A 6000-nucleotide genomic window follows, 5' to 3' on the forward strand; every position below is an offset into this window, starting at 1 on the left:
CCTCCAGGTGTGGGGATGGGAAATAGCTGCTGGCAGCCGGACAGGAGCTCTGTCTCCCTGAGATTTGCAGGGCTCGGGCTCGTGCAGCAGACATTGCGGGCGAACCCAGCCAGGGGTGGCTGCAGGGAGGGCTGCTCGCGAGCAGACTCCGCAGGCGGGAGGCCATGGCTCCCCTAGTTCCTGCTCAGCCTGCGTCCTCACCCACCAGGCCGGCCAGGGTGACTGGGACTGAGGGGGCTTTCTGGAATGCAAAACTTTCAGCGCTGAAATCGCAAAAAGTCCTGGGTAGACCAAGGCAAGTTGGACACCCACAGGCCAACCCAGCTTCTGGGGGTAGGGCAGTCACCCCTGCTGTATTCACCCCCCACAGGGCATAGACTCCTGGGGGAATAATCACCTTCAGTTTCTCCCTTTCCTGGAGACTCCAGAGATTTTGTCTTCTTCACTCTGTGTGTGGCTGTACCTGGATTCAGCATACAGTACAATCAATCTGCTTTTGATTCTTTTAAGCCCAGCATTGCTTATGAATTCCTGATTTGGGAGCAGCTCCAGTGTAGCTGTGGGTACCAGCCCCATCCAGCTCCTTCGAGTACGAGATCGCTGCAGAGAGTGCAGAACAGGGAGGCCCTGGTCTTCTTTCTGGCTTTGTGGTAGGCTCTGAACTGTGCTTCTTTTGAGGGCACCACGACCTGTCTGTCGTCTTGTTGGTTTCCTTTTGGTTTGGGCACCCAGTGAAGCTGACCTGCTTAGTTCACGAGCCCACATTTCCTGCTGGAGCTCTGCTGCTGAATATCCTCCCTCCACCCCTGGGAGGAGGGCTGCCCCTTGCCATCTGGGTCTGCCTTAATCAGGAAGAGAAGTTACTGTTGGTGAAGGAAGAAGAAACAAGGTATACTTTTCTGAATCTTTTGCTTATTCCTAGACCAGGGTTCTTGAAGTTAAGATCCAGGAGCTGCCACCTCATCCCCCACCCCGCCTTTACATTTTGTTTTATTTACATTTACATTTTGTTTTATTTGTGACTTAGCCCCAGGGAATGTGGTCACCTAAATAGGGACCCAATTATAGGGTTTTGTGGAGCTGGAAGGAGCCCATCAGTTAATTTTTTTACATGCCATCCTGCTGGGATAGTACAGGGTGAACTCTGACCTGCCTGTCTTCTGGCTAACTAGATGGTTCTTGTGTCTTCTCCTCCCTCTAATGGACCTAATGGATCGATGCTTTTTTCTTCACCTTTTCTGTACCATGAGACTTTCAGTGTCCTCCCACTGTGGGCATGGCATTCTGCCCCCTGGACCCCATGTGACTTGCTTTGGCCAATGGGCTGTTAGCAAACATGACTCAGAGTGGGGTTGGGTGGGGGAACACTTGCACTTTTCCCTCACTCTTGCTCCTTCTCCTTTGCCAAGACAGTCCAGGTGGTGAGTCTTAGGGAGCAGAGCCAAGTTTCCCAGTTATCCCAGCTGTGCTCATCCTAGAACAGCCAAGCTGCAGCTGACCAGTAGACATGTGGGTGAGCCCAGCCAAGACCAGAAGAACTGCCTAGCAGAGCCCTGCCTAAGTCACTGATCCACAGAGTTGTGTGTCAGTATTTACAGTGTGACATGGATAATAGGGTGTCATTGAGGTTGTGTGGTTGATACAATAATGGATTTACTCTAGCTCCACACAGCTGCCAGAAGGAGCTCTCAGTTTCTGTGATGTCCCAGGATCCAGCATCATTCTATGTGCAGTTCAAAGCAGAAGGTGACAAGGGAAGGAGCCTGGTGTCAGGCAGACCAGAGTGTGGACCTGCAGTCTGCCACTTACAAGCAGCGTGACTCTGGGCAAGTTAGTTAACTCCTCTTGTATTCAGTTGTCTCATTCTAAAATGGAGATACTCCCGATATCACTAGTCCTAATGCTATGGTTTGGATATTTGACCCCTCCAAATCTCATGGTGAAATATGATCCCTGATGTTGAAGATGTGGCCTAGCAAGAGGTGTCTGGGTCATGGGGGCCAATCCCTCATGAAGTGCTTGGTACAGTTCTTAAGGTAATGAGTGAGATCTCCGTCTATCAGTTCCCACAAGAGCTGGCTGTTAAAAAGAAATTGACACTTCCCACCCCTCTTTCTTGCTCTCTCTTCCTCTTCTTCTATGTGATCTCTGCACACTCCAGTGTCCCTTCCTCTTCTGCCATGAGTGGAAGCAGCCTATAGCCCTCACCAGAAGCAGATGCTGGTGCCATGCTTCTTGTACAGCCTGCAGAACTGTGCACCAAATAAGGCTCCTTTTAAAAAATAAAATAAAATTATCCAGCTTCAGGTATCCTCTGTAGCAATACAAATGGACTGAGTCATTTAATAATTCTAATAGGCACAATTTATTGGGCAATTACGTTTCTGAAATCATGTTAAGAATTTCATGTATAATAGCTGATTAGACTTTCACCACAGCCCTGTAATAAATATCTGTTTTACAGATGAGGAAGCTGAGGTACAGTGAGACTAATTGAATGGGCCAAGGGGACACAGCATATGCTGCATTAAGTTTTGTTTTATGTGTGTTTTTCTTTCAGCAGCATATAGATTTTCCATATAATATGATCTCAACTAAAGCAAAAATATATAGAAATAAGACTGGAAAAAATATAATATGTAAATAGCAGTTGCCTGAGTACTGAACTTTGAATTTTTTTATTTTTATATTAACTCAAAAATTCTTATAATTATCTTTATTTTCACATTTTTATATGTTTATATAAAGATAATTATGACTCTTTTACAAAAGATATTATTTTATATTATCTTTATAATTAGATTCAACATTTTTAAAAAATTCCTCTTCACACAGTATTTGACTGTGTTCCTAAATCTTGTGGTTAATGACAATATCTGGCTTTAGAGTTACCTCCTTCATATTTTTTATTTTAATCAATGTCAGACCTTTGGTTCAACATCCTGGAATAATAATTATTGCAGGCCACTTTCTCCTAAAAGTATATTAAAATGCTGATAGAATATGTATTAGTCAGGGTAGGGTGGGTTGGGGTAACAAAGAGACCCCAAAATATATAATGGTTCAAACACAATAGAAAGGGGATTCTGTTTCTTGGGGAGCTTGCAGAGGACCAGTCTTCTTAAAGAGAACAACAAGAATGCTGATGGTATACCAAAAAGCATTTGTCTGAAGGCACTGGAGAGCTGTGGAGGCAACCAGGCCTAAGAGGCCAAGATTCCTGAAAGGGAAAAACCATGGAAAGATGAGCCATATTTTGAAGTTGCTCTTCCCTCATGCACTTGGGAATGCTGGGCAGAAGGCCAGGCCTGGGCTACTAGAGAGGACAAGAAAACTAGCAAAGATGTGGGAGGCTTACAGGTCTGGAAAGGAAAAATTAAATTCTTAGGGGTGGGGGATCCAGAATCCCATAAGATGGAGCAAATAACTGAGTCAAACTCTCAGTCAGTTTTTAACTCAAGATATTGAGAAATTTCTGGAGCTACACAAAGTGAAAACTAGGTAGGCAAATACAGAGCCCCTGAAAAGCTAAGTGAAGTTTTCAATAGTCTCACTGTGTTGAGGACACTAGGACTAAAATTTAAAACTTATGGGGCAAGGGCCATGATGAACACCCCAGCCACTCAACAGGAAACCCTAAAACCATGCTCTAAGAATAAACATGATCCAGGAGTAGGTAGAAGTTCAATACTGCTACTGAGCCCTGAGTTAACTCAGTCCCTGGTTGAATTAAGCTGACTAATCCATAGTATATGGTATGGTTTGGCTGTGTCTCCACTCAAATCTCATCTTGAATTGTAGCTCCCACAGTTCCCACATATCATGGGAGGGACCTGATGGGAGGTAAGTGAATCATGGGGATAGGTCTTTCCCGTGCTGTTCTTGTGATAGTGAATAAGTCTCATGAGATCTGATGGTTTTATAAATGGGACCCCTGCATAAGCTCTTTTTTTGCCTGCCTCCATGTAAGATGTGACTTTTCTCCTCATTTGCCTTCTGCCACGATTGTGAGGCCTCCCCAGCCATGTGGAATTGTGAGTCAATTAAACCTCTTTCCTTTATAAATTACTCAGTCTTCGGTATGTCTTTATTAGCAGAGCAAGAACAGACTAATACAGTAGATCTACCTATCAGAGGAAAGGATGAACGATGTCTAGCATTCAATAAAAAATGTAGGCATACTAAGAGACAAGACCAAATGGTCAAGTGTCAGGGGGGATATTTAGATAAGGGATATCAACCCACAGGTGATTCAGATATTGGACTTAGCTGATAAGGGCTTAAGTGAACTATTATTAATATGGCAAAGACAATATAGAAAAAGATAAAGAAAATAGAATTTCATCAGACAATTGAAAAGCTATGAAAGGAACAAAATGAAAATTTTAAGAACTAAAAATTCCAAAAACTAAACTTAAGAATTCAGTAGGTGGATTTATTATTAATGTAATCTGTTGTTATTAATAATCTATTATGAAGAGATTAGAAACAGCAAAAAAGAAGATTAGTGAAATAGGAAATACAGCAACATAAAAAATTAAGATTGAAACACAGAAGAAAAGAAGTTAGAAAATTCAAAAGAGAACATAAAGGACATAGACAGCAAGTGTAAAGGCCTAACGTAAGTATAATTGCAGCCTCAGATACAGAGGAAAGAGATAATGGGATAAGAAAATATTTGAAGAATTAATAGCTGACAATTTTCCAAAACTGAGGAAATTTAAAATCTCTACGTACTGTAAGCAAGGTAAATATAAAATAAATTTTACTTTAGTATAGCTGAACTGCTGAAAAACAAAGATTAAAAAGGAAATTTTGAACACAGCAGGAGAGGAACGATAGATTACCTTCAATGGAGCAAGAGTAAGACTAAAGATTGGCTTTTCAGAAATGATATGTTTAAAGAGCTGGAAGGTAGTACAATTAACCTGAAATTCTATATTCAGTGAAAGTGTAACAGCTCAATAGGTTAATCTTGCCCACTGTCCACCCAGATAGAGCCAATGTAACAAGATGGGGAATTGCAATAGAGAAAAAGCTCAATACATGTAGAGCCAGCTAAACAGGGGACTGTAGTTTTACTACTATTCAAAGTAGCCTCTCCAAAAATCTGAGGCTAGGGTTTTGTAAAGATAGGTGAGCAGGGGTGTAGGGAATGAGTACTGGCAATGAGTTAGTGATGCAATCATAGGGGTGTGGAAAATGGTCCTCATGTGCTGAGTTCACTCGTAGGTGGGAGCCACAGAGGAGTTGCTGATCCAGTTGGAGTCATCCAGTCATCAGAAATGCAAAAGCCTGAAAAGACATCTTAAAAGGGCAATCTTAGGGCCTACAATAGTGATGCTCTTTACAAGAGTCATTGGAGAAGTTGCAAATCTTGTGACCTCCAGAATAATGGCTGGTAATCATTTAACTATGCCTACATCTTAGCAGAATTCAGGTCCCTCTCATCTTCCTAACCTGGTTGCCTTTCATTCGTTTTGCAAAGGTGGCTTAGTTTTGGGAAGAGCTATTATGTTTTAGTCTCCCAAAGTTAGTCTGGCCTATGCTCAGGAATCGCCAAGGGCAGTTTGGAGGTTAAAAGCAAGATGGAGTTGATTAGATCTTTTGCTATCATAATTTTCTCACTGTTATAATTTTTGCAAAGGCAGTTTACAAAACAGCCTTCAAAAATGAAGGGAAAATATTACTTAAAGACACTAAAACAAAAAAACCCAGTCTAAAATAAATGCCAATGGAAATTCCTCAGACAAAGGAAAAAGAATCCAAATTTAAAAACTGAAATGCATGAAGAAATTGAAAGCTACAGAAAGAGTATATATGTAAATATAAATAAATATTAACCATACAAAACATCAAAAATGATGTCTAGTGGGATTTAAAATATATATTGACAAGAATAAAGGAAAAGAATGGGAGCAATAAAGTATTCTAAGGTCTTAACATTGTATAAAAGAAATAAAAGTCCTAAATTATATTAGACAATAATAAATCAAGGAT

The sequence above is a fragment of the Chlorocebus sabaeus genome, chromosome 9 (genome assembly GCF_047675955.1).
Source record: "Chlorocebus sabaeus isolate Y175 chromosome 9, mChlSab1.0.hap1, whole genome shotgun sequence".
NCBI classification, from domain to species: Eukaryota; Metazoa; Chordata; class Mammalia; order Primates; family Cercopithecidae; genus Chlorocebus; species Chlorocebus sabaeus.